General features: G+C 35.4%; 1 long non-coding RNA gene across 1 annotated transcript; it reads right to left on the bottom strand.

Annotated features, from left to right (window-relative positions):
* Window positions 1-9,484: 9,484 nt before the first annotated feature.
* On the bottom strand, window positions 9,485-10,450 carry LOC107582018 (uncharacterized). The gene is made up of 3 exons (XR_001608889.1): window positions 10,380-10,450; window positions 9,698-9,784; window positions 9,485-9,622 (listed from the first exon to the last, which is right to left on the bottom strand). It is a non-coding gene; the product is annotated as an uncharacterized lncRNA (long non-coding RNA).
* Window positions 10,451-16,000: the final 5,550 nt, after the last annotated feature.

Raw genomic sequence — 16,000 nt, 5'->3', positions numbered from 1 at the left:
AGCGTCTTCACGACATGGTGGCAGCAACAGCAATACTACAGCGAGAATAAAAGTTACACCTTCTTTCTTTGCGTGAACATTTGGGCGGCGTTATGCAAATCTTCCCACATAGTGACGTAGACATGTGGGGGCGTGTTAGACCGAGCTGTTTTAGGTAGGCGTGGTTGACTCTTAACTTTTATAAAGAATATCTCTTTGGATTTGAGTCTTTGCAACTTTTTACAGATCTTCTTTATGCACCAAGAGCTTGTAACACTCCAAAGAGAAAGGAAAAATTGAAATCGCATCATATGACCCCTTTAAGTAGGCCTATTTTTTGGGAGTATCTACTTTGCTTGAGTTTTTATATTTCTGTCAACTTTCACTTTTACTCCACTACAATAATTGAAATGTATACTTTTACTCCAATACATTTCCCCGAAGCATATTCGTTACTTACTACAAAATAAAGTCGTAAGAACACAGACTGCAACAAAGCAGGTTTGACGAATCAGTGGTCGGGGGCTTGCAAGTCAGACTCCTAAAAAACACCTTTGCTTTGCTCATGTGCAAACACATTGTTTGAGAGTAACTAGTTACATGTAACGGAATTATGTGATTTAATTACAAAATAAATGTAACTGTAATCAGTTACAGTTACTGAGAAAAAAATTTGTAATTAAAGTACAGTTACTTATGAAAATGTTAACGATTACAAAGGGGGTTACATCTGAATATTTTCACACACATACAGATTTGATTGATTTCTATGGAGTCAATATAATGCCACTTATATATGTAAAATAATAAAGTTTTGCAAACGAAAATGAAAGTATTGAGAAAAATTTTTTTTTTCTTTTGCAAAACTTTATTATTTTGCATATATAAGTGGCATTATATTGACTCCATAGATTTCTTTCCCAAATTGCATTGACTGCTTTAAAATGCGAGACACCAAAGTTTCAGGAGTTTAGGACACAAAATATGTGACTTATTCAATAACAATATGCTGCTGTTGTCGTTATTGACTCAAAATGCATATTCTCAACTTTGCTGACGGAAATGTTACGCCCCTCACCATACTGTGATGCCCTGTCTGGCCGGAGCGTAACATAAAACCATGTCTGCTTTTGTGATTAGAGAAATGACAAACAACAAGTGCTACTCCACACTGCTTTGAAAAACTTGCGTTTGAATCGTCAGTGGCAAATTCTTTAAATATAATAAATGTACTTACAGTCCGTGAGTCAGAAATGGAGTCAATATAATGCCACTTATATATGTAAAATAATAAAGTTTTGCAAACGAAAATGAAAGTATTGAGAAAAATTTTTTTTTTCTTTTGCAAAACTTTATTATTTTGCATATATAAGTGGCATTGGGGGTGGAGTCAAGGGATGGGGGCGAGTCAAGAGACTCAAGCTTCATTTTTTTTTTACTTACAGTTACAGTCTTTTCTTAATTTATGCCAGGAGTTATGTAAATGAAAAACGAAGTCGAGATCGATATGAAGCTTGAGTCGTAGACCTTTTTAATGATGTAAGTTAGTTAATGAAGTTAATTGCATTCTTTAACATTAAAACTAGCAGTAACTCTGAGCTCATGTAAACAAAGAGTGCTTCTGTGCGCTGGCATCCTCCCACAGGTTAAGAGATTTTAAACAAACACATTTAGTTAACCAAATGAAACAATACACATTTTAATGCTATAAAAGTGTGCACATTGACAGAAGTAAACAGCAGATATTCATTTTAAAAACTTCTTTAACTTGAGCAAACACTGCTAATACACATATACATTTGTTAATAAAGTTAATAAACCGAAAACATGCATGTTTTAATGCTAGAGAATAACGATGGTGCCGGGATCAGTGAGCAGCGTCTCGGGCCGATGATGTCACTTCCAGGGAGGCATGCCCAGGCCTGTTGTACACGCCCCCATCCCTTGACTCCACCCCCATGTCAAAACAGTGCCAGAAAGCGAGACGCGCAGAAACGTGAAGCCAAAGGGAAAACGGAATCGCAAGCTCAAACTTGACTGAAACGCAAAATAAAAGCAGCGTTGCAAATAAATTAGAAGATATGGCCATGGAAAATACGTATTGCAAAAGCATTGCTTTTGTGCTGTTTCATTTATATTTTGCAATTCTTTATTTTTGTTTGCAAAAAACACATTTATTTTTTCTCAATGCTTTCATTCTCATTTGTAAAACTTTATTTTCTTTTGCAAAACTTTATTATTTTGCATATATAAGTGGCATTATATTGACTCCATAGATTTCTTTCCCAAATTGCATTGACTGCTTTAAAATGCGAGACACCAAAGTTTCAGGAGTTTAGGACACAAAATATGTGACTTATTCAATAACAATATGCTGCTGTTGTCGTTATTGACTCAAAATGCATATTCTCAACTTTGCTTATATGTTTAATGAGTCACTCCTTGCATCATATACACAACTTGTTAAACATCAAACATTATTTAAACCATTTGTATGGTTGCTTCAACTGGGGTTGCATGAATTAGTGCACTCTCAGTGCTGGATTGCATCAAGGGCATCCAGTGTAAAAACTGTGGCAAATGGCTGTGCGGATAATTCCGGAGCAGCTGAAGGGGGGAGAGAGTATGTTTCATTTAGGAACTGAATTTGAATGTGAATTTTCTTCAGCTGAACACAAAAGAAGATACTTTGAAGAATGGGGGTAACCAAACAGTTGCTGGTCCCCATTGACTTTCATGGTATTTTTTTTTCATACTATGGAAGTCAATAGGGACCAACGACTAGTGTAGTTGTTGTTTTTAAGCGCAAAATAGATAGTCAAATCTACGGGAAGAGTTGTTTTCTATCTTTTTTCAAAGACTGTAATGCATTCTGCTGTTTGAAGGTGAAGAGAAAGCTTGTGAAAATGACCTTTTATGGTTCAATGATGAGTCGCTCACTGACTGACAACATAGGATTGAAAATCTGAAGGAGCAAATTTAGGTTAGAGGGTGCAGACATCAGTGGTCCTGTGTGCATCATAGCTTTGAATCTGATGCATGAAAATTCTTAGCGCAAAGAGTTGATTCTAGTGACACAATTCTAAGAGGAAAATGGGCGTTTCCCCTTACAGTTAAAGAGAAGATCCTAGTGAAGATAAAAGTTACTTACAAAACATCTTAACTCTTAAAAGAGCTGGTCAAAATGTGTATGTAGGTATGGAGGAGGACTTTTAAGAGGCTTAAGAGTTTATCTAGGAGAAAATGTCTGAAAGATGAAGACGGAGTAGAAATGTGTAGCAGACCATGGATGACAGTGACTTAAAGGGATAGTTCACCCAAAAATGAAAATTCTGTCATTAATTACTCACCCTCATGTCGTTCCAAACCCGTAAGACCTCCGTTCATCTTCGGAACACAAATTAAGATAGACCTTCCGAAGATGAACGGAGGTCTTACGGGTTTGGAACGACATGAGGGTGAGTAATTAATGACAGAATTTTCATTTTTGGGTGAACTAACCCTTTAACACTCATGTTTGGGTCGCGTCTTTGTACATCAGCAGGATCCTTTTAATAAAACGTTACAGATTAGATTGTTCAGGGATCATGTTTGTGACCGATCTTATTAGAGACATAACAACACATTAGGGACACTTAACAAATTTATTAGACCACCACCCAGTGTAAGGTTGGTGCCACGTTATTGATGATTACCACAACAATTTTTTATGTTTCTGTAATGGTTAATCCACACTGAAAAAATGGCAATGGTGGGGATTGTTGAATTTTGCAAAAATGCCTTTCGTATTTCCTACATGATTCATTCATGTTTCTCATCTAAACATGTTTTAGTCTTGTGTCATTCATTTAATGTTAAAGGATGTTCAATCTTTTAGAATTAATCATGTTGAAATGTTAGAAATTAGTCATGTTTTCTCTGGAAACTCCATCCCCTGGGAACGCGCAAAGGAAAACCAATTAACTGCTGGACAGTCCGCCATTTTCACTCTAGCTTTGGATGTTGGAAGCTGGAAGTTTTCGCAGTGGATCGCTACAGTGTGAAGGTAATTAAAACTTTGAACCAGTATGTGTAAGCTCTTTAGTTACAATAGTATTTCTGATGCTAAAATATAATTCTTGTTGGGATTTAATGGATTCAAAGATAGTGTAACGGGGCTGACGAGACGTGAGACGTGTGGATCCATCTGCAAGCTCTATTTAAAGAGACGTGGTATAATAGGCAGGGTCGAACAATGGCAAACAGGTATATGGTGGGCAAAGACACAAGAATAGTCCTACACTCTTAAAAATAAAGGTGCTTCACGATGCCATAGAATAACCTTTTTGTCTAAATGGTTCCATAAAGAACCTTTAACATCTGAAGAACCTTTCTGTTTCACAAAAGGTTCTTTGTGGCGGAATAAGGTTCTTCAGATTACAAAAAGGTAAGAAAGAGATGATCCTTTAAAGAACCTTTGACTGAATGGTTCTTTGTGGAACCAAAAATGGTTCTTCTATGGCATCGCTTGAAGAAACTTTTGAAGCACCTTTATTTTTAAGAGCGTAGCGCTAGCGTAGGTCACCGATCGGCAGACAGAATCACAGGGGCGAGACGAGAGGGAGAAATCCAGGAAAACAGGCAAAGATCAGAACCCGCAAGGCAAAACAAGGAAAACACGGCGACTCGGAAAGGGGTACAGGCTAAACAATACTCAGCAGAGAAAGGTGGTTAGAGTGGGTGTTATATAGTGAGTGAGGTGATTAGAAACAGCTGTGTGCAATGAGTGCAATCAGTGCAGTGTGCAAATCGTGCAAAGAATGATGGGACATGTAGGTGCTATGCAACAGTTTGTGTTGTGCGAGAGTCAATGTAATGGAAAGGGTGACCTCTGGTGGTGAATAAACGGAAGTCCATGGACCGAATTCGTGACAGATAGATCACACAAAAGTTTAATCAAAAGCTAGTGTTTGGGAACAACTAGAAACTATTTGGAAGTTAATAACAACAGAGAGTGTGCAAAAGTACAACCAATGCCAGCAAGAATGCAAGCTGTTATCACAGCCAAAAGAGGGAAGGCCTTGAGGAGGACATTTTTTGTTAAAAAAAGTTTTTGACAGATTCTTAAAATATTAGTTTTCTCTCTTTATTATGACAGGTGGTCTTTTAAATGTATATATTTAAAAGTGCTCTTTTTTTCTTCTTGGACAACCAATCACAGTCTTCAAAAGAATGTGTCATACCTAGCAACGTTGTCAGCCCCGCCTCCTCACTAAGATGAAGTTTTTGTCTTTGCCTCGATCACAGTTGCTCTCAGACTGGTCCTGAATCACTCTTAAGCTAAAATTCCTAGATAGAAATTATTAAGCTAAATTAGGAGCTCTCTGAGAGGATTCGGGCATTCGTGTGCTTCTGTGAAGGTTTGATGGCACTCGCTGGAAGCCTAGCAATACTGCTGTGTGTTTGTGTGTGTGGTCTTATACGAGTTCTAGTCGTGACAACAGACCAAAACCGCAGGTTTACAAAAATAACCAACTGCTCTTTTTAACTTTTAATAATTCAACATTTTACATTTTCATGAACAAATTATTCAGAAAACAAAGAAAGAATCTTGTTAAGATGATTTTATGTTCGAAATATCCCGAATAACTGATGAGGAGATCTGCAGAGATCTACTGCTGTTTACATTGACCTTCAGAAAGATCTTCTACACTGTTAGGACAGTGAATGTTGGCCATGGGAAAGGCTTCCGTGTCAAACAGCACCGTTCCGTCTTGACCCTCAGAGTTTTCCTTACATTGGACGGAAATCTGAAATATTCATACAGGCATTTGTAGAGATTGTGCATTATTCATATTCCTAAAATAATTCTGTCTGTATAATGATATACCTGAGCTTGACTAGATGACAGCTTATCAGCCACAGCCTCTTGCGTCAAGAGAGTGTGTTCCTCCACAGGGTGTTCTTGAGCAAATTTGCAGCAAGTTTGACCCTTATTTAATGAGAAACGTTATTTTATTATTATCTTAACAGAACTTTAGAAATTAGAGTATATATAATATGTAATGTTGTAGCACAAATTTTCTTTTAAAACACTTCGAGGTCATCACGCAATGATAGTTTTACCTTACCATTGTGTTGACAATCTGTTCCAAGCTGTTTAATAACAGATATAAGAACAATTAATTATTAAATATTATGATGAACACTGTTGTTGGAAAATGGCTTTGTTTTTTGGTCGCCTGTTTTTCGTTGATCGTAGCCGCCGACCAACCGGAAACAAATATTAACCTTCCGGGTTGAATGGCACATGTGACCTATACGATTTGGATGGATAATCCAGTCCATACGTCAAATTCACAAAAGAGTTAAGACCACCGTATACTTGCCAAAATAATATTTTTCATCAGCTACTACTGTACAGCCAATCATGTAAAAGCAACAGCAGCAAAACTTGTCAAGCCAACGTTACTTATAGAGCAGCATTGCATACAAAATGGTAATTCAAAGTGCTTTACAGAAAAGAAATTAAAATAATCATAAATTGTGCACAAGAAAAAAAAACCTAAACATAACGACTCCTTCAGAGTCAGACCGTATTACACACAGCACATGTTTATTTCACTCTACATGTATGATAAAATGGCATATACTGTAAATTATAACATATCATACCAGCTAAGAGCAACAAGTAAAACATCCTTATGATTACTGTACTGTACAATTATTGCTGCAGTGTAATATGGCAGGTTATTTAATCAAATGTATGGATTTGGTTATTTTGGTAATTTCTTTGAGGACAAATATTAATGCCATAGCATTACATTGACATTCTAGAGAATTGTACAGAAGTAGGTCAAGTCATCTCTTTTTATATAGTGCTTTATACAATACAGAATGTGTCAAAGCAGCTTTACAGTGTTAATCAGAAAAATAGTGTCAATAATGCAAACAAAATTCAATTGTGCTGTAAAGCAGCTCTAAAAAGAAGACATAGTTCATCGTTCACTCAGTGGTAATTTATTCATTTTTTAGCAGTAAACTCACATTAATACACTGTAAAAACAATTCCGTAAAATTTACAGAAAAAAACGGCAACTCTGGTTGCCGGAATTTTACCGTAAAAAATACAGTAGCAACGTTTTAGGTTTTAACTTAAATTTACAGTTAAATACCGTAATTTCATTAACTGATATAATGTTGCATCACATTCTCAGGCTGGCTCCCTGTTACAAAAGGGCCAAATTTGCATCACAATTGTAAAACTTCCTTGCCTTTGTTTGGAGCATGATTACACTGACACATAGCCACAGCTAAATGCAGACACACATACTACCATTTGATCTTCACACACAGAGTCAAATCTACATCTGTCTGATACTGCCTATATACTTTTAAGTCTGGTCATCTTGACTGTATTATAATTGTGAATTTCATCCAATTATTGTTTGTTTTGTTTTCTTTGGGTTTATCTAATTACTTAGCTATCATCTCACCAAGTTTCAAATGTAAATTAGTATTTCTCACTTTTACCTAAGTACAAACATTTTCATTGATATATCATGTAACTAATTTGATTTGTTTATTTGTATGTTGTCCATTTCAGTTGAAACAAAGATTGTTTTTGGACAATTGAATCTCTGTATTTGGTTACACTGAATATTTTGCTTATACTCTTATTGATGAAGGGGGGTGTTAAAACCAGCAATTGTTGATTTTATTATAATGCAATTTATTTGAATGTTTCCAAAAACAGTGTAAGAGCTTTTCAGATCATCTTTTGTTCTCACCTTGACATCTTTTTAAGTACATCGATTTAAGGGCTTTTTGCCAGAGACAAATTCAATCTGACCACATCAAACCTCTGACCAATGACAAATGCCATGTATACTTTTGCTGTTTGTTGTGCCATATGCTCTTGTGAAATCACAGGATTCCTGCTGCACAAGTTCACATCCTGTGTCCTGCCTCAGAAAGAGGGACGAGCGGATTCTACCATGTTCAGTGCCTGTTCTTGTGGAGGTGTGAAGTATTCAATGGGCGTTTTGCATATCTATGAAGGGTGCAACACCATTCGATGAAGATCTCTCACACAGGGCTGAAAGGCGAACAAAGACTGACCAGCTGCAACTGCAACAAGTCTGGACCAGAAGACACAGAAGTGCTGATATCGATCAAGGCCTGTAGGCCAACATGCGTATACATCGGGGGTCTGCTAATTGTCACACCTTTTGCCCAGTGGGCGAAGTTGTAATCTGCTGATTGGTCAGTTTGAATGTCTCACATTTGGTTTTTAGTCACATGGTCAAGGAAGGGATAAAAGACGACTGTAACTGTTGCTCTGTCTCTTTTCTTTGTTGCCTCTTTTCTTTGTTGGAGCTCTTCTTGGGTCTCTGCCCTCTCTCCCTCTTTTTCTTCCTCTGTCTATTCCCCCGTCTCTCTATCTCTTTCTCTCAGGTAATATTTTACATGTTGGGTACAATTAACTATGCTTTATCATCCTTCATCTATTTTGTAACCAATTCAAGTGTAACTATAACAAAATATTGTTATTAAACCATTTCTTAATTAATTAATTATGTGCTAACTAGTCTTGATTCAAGGTTAATATTAAAGTGCTACCTATTGCAATACAATAGTCACTCAATAGCAACGCTCTCCCACATATTTAGCTATTCTAACTGCGCTTATTTCCGTCGTTGGTATAAGTGGCAGTGGGTGGTAATAGACTAGAAATGTACAGTTTTATACCATTGTGCTGATAACGTTTCTTTAGTCATTCGGCAATCCTACAGCCTGAACCACCGTAGGAAAACCATCCTTACACAGCTTTTAGATAAGAACATATATAGAAGGTGCACAGTGTCATTCACACAAACACCAAACACCATCATGGTAACACACATGAAACTGAAATAATGCAATAAACATTCATTTAACAACATAGCATCAGACAAAGCTAGCATTATAACAACTTCAACTTTTAGGAACTGAGGGAAACCCATACCCTAATCATTTCTACAATTCCGTTTCCGCCAGTATGGTTCAGTTCTGCTGCCTAGCATGGATAAGAACAGAGAGCGCAGCAATAAACAGGGTAAACAGAACAGAACCAACATAAATGTATTGCAGATATCATTATTGTTCAATAATTTAATGTACACAATTTAGAATTAGTCTGATTCAATGGAGAATCCTGACTGGACGAGAGGAGGAGCTGGGGATGGAGGAGAGTAATTAGCTATTGAGCAACAAGAAAGCTGCTGATAATACTGAAGAACCTTATATGCTGAGGTAGGCGTCATATTCCTATAGCTGAGAGTCAACTGATGCGAGCATGACTGATGTGACCTGCCAGAACTAATGCTACGCTTGATAATTGAGTCCCCAGAAATAATCTCGTCATCATCTCATTCCATGTTAACTAAACCTTTCTTAATGTGAAAAGACCTTCAAGCTATAACCACCTGACCTTCTATATGATGCAGTTCACATCAAATGCACATAGTATAATTCCTGACCTTTATCTTCCTCTGTGTCGATTACAATGCCTTCATCATCATCTGGCTCAGCCTGAGGTTGGAGATAGATTGGGGTATGACACATCATCATACACAGTTTGCCCATGAAGGCCTCTCTGGTTCTCCATGCATTGCACTGAAAGCTGAAAATGCGTAATCATTAGTAATGAATCTTAATTCATTCAGAGCAACCGTGATCCAAGCCCTCTTCTCATTACCTTTACAGTAGGCCTAATTAATATATTATCGTCCTTATATGCGCCTTCAGAAATAGCTTCTTGGTCGTTCACATACTGGACAGAAACCTTAAAATTTCGAACAATTGAAGCGTTTAAAATCACGTCTACAGAATTTCACAAAATTTCAGCAAATACAAATTAATTTTCATTTAACATTTGAGCTAGCTATCAGTAGTCTGAAACCTAAAACTAGGAATAAAAAAGCTAATGTGACCCTGGACCACAAAACCATTCATAAGGGTACATTTTTCGAAATTGATATTTATATGAATAAATGAGCTTTCCACTGATGTATGATTTGTTAGGATAGGACAATATTTGGCCGAGAATCAACTATTTGTAAATCTGGAATCTGAGGGTGCAAAAAAATCTAAATATTGAGAAAATTGTCTTTAAAGTTGTCCAAATGAAGTTTTTAGCAATGCATATTACTAATCAAAAAGTAAGTTTTAATATATTTACGGTAGGAAATTACAAAATATCTTCATGGAACATGTAGATTTTTGGCATAAAAGAAAAAAATATTTTGACCCATACAATGTATTTGTAGCTATTACTACAAATATACCCCAGCGACTTAAGACTAGTTATGTCGTCCAGGGTCACAAATAATAACATGGTAAACTAATAATATAACAGAGTAAAGGTATTATTTACTTACTCTAAATGTGTTTGTATTATCAAAACCAGCTTCAGGGCGAATTTCTCCAGTGTTTTCTGCTTCTGTGACACACAATGATTTAAAGATGTTTCTTTAACTTAAATAAGAAACTACATTGATTAAAACACATTATAAAACACATTAGATGCCTTTACAAGTTCATGCATGCTATGCTTTTAAATGTAAACCCTCTGTGAACACTCACTGTACATATGCTAATTGTTGTAATGAGTTATAGACTTAACTTACAGTAAAAAGTTATAGAGTTAAGCTAATCATTTTTATCACAACTAACAAATTAGATGATGACAGTAACATTTTCCTTAATTCACATACCATGGCTTCGGTGACGGAGACGTCGAAGAGCAACTAAAACTGCCGTCGATCAGTTAATTAATGGTGTGTTTGGATCTCAAAAGTGAATGTATCTGACTCTTATCCTTGGAAATTTACATCTATTCAACGTTTATCAATCTATACCTGTTTGTAATCGTTCGAAATTGTAAAAGCTTCTCTTGGCCCGCGTCACTGCATGAGTGAAATGGTGCCAATTTTATATGCGACCTCTTTTTGCGTGTTTACGTCATGTCTTCTACGTCATCTGCTGCTTGCTTGTTCAGGTGATATATTATGATATATGTCTTGGCTTTCTTGGTATAGCCAGTTAATTCCATTTGATATATTTTTGTCAGAAAAATGTCCAAACATGTTGCCTTTAACTGGTCACTGGGGCAGCATACACTTATATACAACTTTGCAACTTATCAACCCCTAAAGGCAGGCTTTTGAGGGCACTGCCATATTGAAAAGCTGAAATTAAAATTTTTTAAGGAGATTCATCCCCACAGAAAAGCAGTGTTGAAGCACAGTTTATATGAAATCCTCTGCAAGTTATTTGTATTGTGAAATTTAACATGCAATTTTACGTTTCAACTACAGATGTCAATAGAGAGCCTAAAGCATTCATGTTTGTCTTGTATGTTTTAGTAACATGGATCATTTGTATCTACACTGCTGTCAATGAATGTCCAGAATGTCCAGACGAACCAGTGTGTTACCTTTCATGTCCTTGTAGAGTTTGGTTAATCTTGTAGACCTCGTCTTCATGTGCAAAGCACATTCTCAACCTGAACTTAATATGCAGAAATCCAATATAAATATATTTTATGGTAGAAAAACTTGTGAATTTGATTCCTCAGTCACTGCCTGGAAATGATTAACAGGCTTCAGATATATCTCAATTATCTGGAAGTGCGCAGGACTCCTCCCAAATGTTCAGTAATTCATTGGTATGAACTTTATACATGCTTCAACAAGCCAACCATTTATTTTAGAAAGTTATAACAAGAAATTGGACAGCATCAGTTCTTTCATTAAGTCAGATTTTTTTTGTTGTCAAACTCCCTCTTTTCACAATTTGCAAACTTCCTAAGCATCAAACAAACAAAAAAGTTCAATTTCCCTTTTATTAGTAATCTATTACGGGAATGGTGTATTTGGGAAATGACATTTTTTAATAGTTAACCCGGATGAAACTGCCTTCCCGCTGGGTTGAATGAAAATCTCAAAAATACAGTAGTCTCTGATTCACAATAATGTGGCAAACCTGCAGAAGACCAACATGCTAACTAAACATAGCAATATAAATGTATGCAATTATAGTGAACAGGTCTAACCCTTGTGAAGAAGAACTGTGCTTAATTGTTGTGAATGTGCTCTTGTAGTTTACTTCAAATGTTGTATATAAAATTATTGCACATAACATGATATTACTGAAATAAAAAGCCACTTAAGTGTACTGAAAAAGTACACATTCATAACTATTTATTAACCAACTTAAGTAATATAATATTAAAAGTTTTACTTTAAAACATACATTTTTAATTATGCTTCAAAACATATTTTGCACTTATTTTCCTACTTAGATGGGGGGGGGGGGGGGGGGACGGACCTAAAGTTAAACTAACTGCATTTAATATAAATTTAAACTACAATTTATTTCCATTTAATTGGAATTAACGTGATTATGTGTTTTTTTTTCTCCATTCTGTCACCGATGGAGTTTCGGTTCCTTGCCGCTGTCGTCTCTGGCTTGCTTAGTGGGGGACACTTCATTTCCAGCGATATCGTTGTCTTGATTGCAAATGATTGCAAAGATACTATTTAAACTGAACTGAGCTGGATGATGACAACACTGAATTCAATGATGAACTGCCTTTAACTGAAAAATGAGTGTTTACTATTGTCATTTTGCATTATTGACACACTATTTTCCTAATTAATGCTGTTCAGTTGCTTTGACACAATCTGTATTGTTAAAAGCGCTATAAATAAAGGTGACTTGACTTGTTTGAAAAAAAGGTATATTATTTCTGTAATAACTACTCTTTAAAAAAATAAAAAATAAATAAAAGTAGGCCTATGCTAAAGTGTACTTCTTTTATGATAGGGAGGATTGCTAATCTTTAAATGTAAAGTTTGAAGGCCTATTTATTGTCATCCTTGCAGCTAGTTATGGGTTTTCTATGGGTCACTATTTTAAAAAACGAGTGAACTAGCCTGTCTGTATTAGCTTATCTAGAAAGTGAGTATTTCTCTGCTTCTTGTAGTCCTGTATTTTGTAGTGCACTCACTATATTTTTGTGAATTGGACACTATTGTGATTTGAAGGTCTAGTTTTGTGTTGGATGTTTAATTTTTACAGATTTCCTGCTCCTTTATTCAGGAGGGGACATATTCATATTGACATAGCGTCAATTCTAAGTTGCCACATAGACCTCTTGAAAGACACGAAGACGAAATGATGGTAAAATGCCTTTATTCTAAGTATAAAGGGTGTGATGTTAAGGTCTTGGGAGGCATTTCTCTTTCTTGTCTTCACTTGCCATTACAACAGAACTGGTCTGATAGATTTTTTCACCTCTAGAGAGAAGAACTGCCACCTGCAGAAAACCAAACCAGACTTTTAATAAACTAAGACACTTGACATTCAGTTTTGGAGTGGAAGTAGTAAAGACTGTAAACCTACCAAGTGTTGTTTGTTCATGGTGAACGTCCTCTGGTCATATATTATGACTCCACCCAATCCTTTAGGGTTTTCCACACACTGGACAGGGGCCTAAATATACCATTGCATTTGTTAATGTCATGAATTACTTTTAGGAATTTACAAAAAATATATATCAATGTCATTATTGATTCTATTGGTAATCAGTAATTAATCTATTGCATATTTTGATCAGCTAATCTGATGTATATGATATAAAGTATGATATAAAGAGTGTAGTTTCTTTTACAAAATCCACTTTAATGCTACTTTTGAAAAATAAATTAGGGTTAACACAATGCTAGAACTGTCACATATAAGCATTATTGTAAGCTGTTTACGGTAAGCATTATTAAAAAATTATGAGTCAGCCATTTTTCTGACTTCATACGGAAATACAAACCATTTCACAAACACAAATACCTTAATTTGACCCACTGAGGGTTGATGAGGGAGACAGTGTAATGTACCCTGAAAACAAATGCAAATAAAACAGTAGTTAGCAGGACCTCAATCAAGAGTGTGACTTATAAGGAAGTTTGACCATCGTAATGAAGATTTAAACTCCTCAAAATAAGTCATATATGTTTAAACTGCATGTTTTATCATGACCCTGCACTGAAGGCACTGAAAACCTAATTCAAGTTAACTAAAAATGAATTATTCAGTTTATCATGACGATAACTCATGGATCGGGCCTTGTAGGTTTCCAACCTTTGGTTTCCAAACCAGAACTTTAACCACTACACCACAAGTTGTACATAAAGCATATTTAAAACTATATGTGCTACAATGTAATATTCACAACTGTAATATTCAAAAGGTCTCATTATAGGCCTCAATTTGAGTGGTTTAGCACTTTGACGAACTTGACGGATGAACAATTGCCCAAAACAAGAAGCCAACAAAAATTGCAACTAAATAATAAATAATAGTAAATAACAATAGCAGTAAATGTAAGATTTTAGCAATTTATAGACTCTATAGACTAAACACAGAAGTAACATGCAGCGGTTTACAAAGGCCACAAGGCTAATAGGCTAACAGCCTGTTTTTTGTAGCAACCTAAACGTAGCACTGCTGACGTTTTACATAGTTTCAATAGTTACGCAATATTATTATTATATCTTCTTTAAAAGTGGTGATAGAATAATAAAGGTTTTGATGGAAATATTTATCATGAGCAACATTTATACGTAGCCTACCATAACAACTTCTTTTCCACAACTGACAAAAAAAACGGTGCGCCGTCTAACGGCGGTCCTCCAAAGACTAGTGGAGGAGTAAAAAATATATACGAATAAAAAATAGACAGCTAACAAATCAAATTATAACAAATAATTACACCACTTTATAAATTAACCATATATTGTTTAACTATATATTAAATGTATATATGATAATTATGTTTGGGTAGAATCAGTAGGAGTCACAAACTTTTCTTTTAACAACTAATATTGTCTAATATTGTAACAGCACATTTATTACATGCCTATTACAGACTTTATAAACAAATTAATAAATAAATAGCCATAAAAGCAGATCAAGCAATTTGTTTCATTAAAACAATCTTATCTGTCACTTCCCAGTCTGTCATCTCGAGTCACAACCACATTTTGCTGCTGTCTTCATGTCCTAAACTTAGAGAGAGTAGAGGTTTACATCCTTTAGTTGCTCTTCAAGGGTCTTCTGAAGGTTCTTCCATGAGCTTTGGTCTCATAATCAACATGACAAATGTGAACATAGTTCAAATAAAACCTTGATTGATTGTTCTAACAAATGATGTGTGATGTGGTGGTCTAGCTACAAATGAAACCATTATATATGCATACACAGGATGCAGTTCTAATAATCAAAAACCAAAACCCCAAAGCACAACCCACTGAGAATGAGCACGCGAATAACATGTGAACAGTTACTTCTGATTAGTTCCCATAAAATAACATTAAATGTGCTTTTGATCCTTATAACAACAAATGCATTATTAACTATAGTGTTAATAACTATGATGTTATAATTATTTAATTGCATAGCTTAAATCATTTTCAACAGTCAACAGTCAACATCACGTTTCAAAGCTAAAACAGAAATTATTGAATTTTGTATTACTTTCCTGAATATGATTTTTCATTCCTGTATTGTCTTACATGAGAAACATTTAATCTAAACATGTCAAAATGCTTTTGTAACTTTAAGAAGACTTCAGGGGCAAAATATACATATTTTGCATTTTATATATAGTTGTACATGATTGCTTGAGTGATTCTTTCCTGAAACTTTGTTCCTGTATGGAAGTTCAACACAGAACTGAAACTTCAAAGGCCTGATTCTGCCTCAAGACTCAAGAGCTGCTGAATCAAGCTATACTGGATTTGAGTATGAACATGTTAACAAACAATTATGACTCGTTTAAATGTGATGTTCAATTCTAACACAATACATTTAGCTGTAACGTTTGAATGTAAAGGCTAGTAAGCAACAAGAGAGTATGTGGTTTTAAGACAAGAAATAGCATTATGTCACAGTACTGGCATATTGTCTTGCTACACAGTATGGAGCTGATCAGAAGAACACC

Source organism: Sinocyclocheilus grahami, unplaced genomic scaffold, assembly GCF_001515645.1.
Source record: "Sinocyclocheilus grahami isolate Dianchi unplaced genomic scaffold, SAMN03320097.WGS_v1.1 scaffold39.1, whole genome shotgun sequence".
NCBI classification, from domain to species: Eukaryota; Metazoa; Chordata; class Actinopteri; order Cypriniformes; family Cyprinidae; genus Sinocyclocheilus; species Sinocyclocheilus grahami.
The sequence above is the reverse complement of the archived record's forward strand: the minus strand, read 5'-3'. Positions and strand labels throughout refer to the sequence as shown.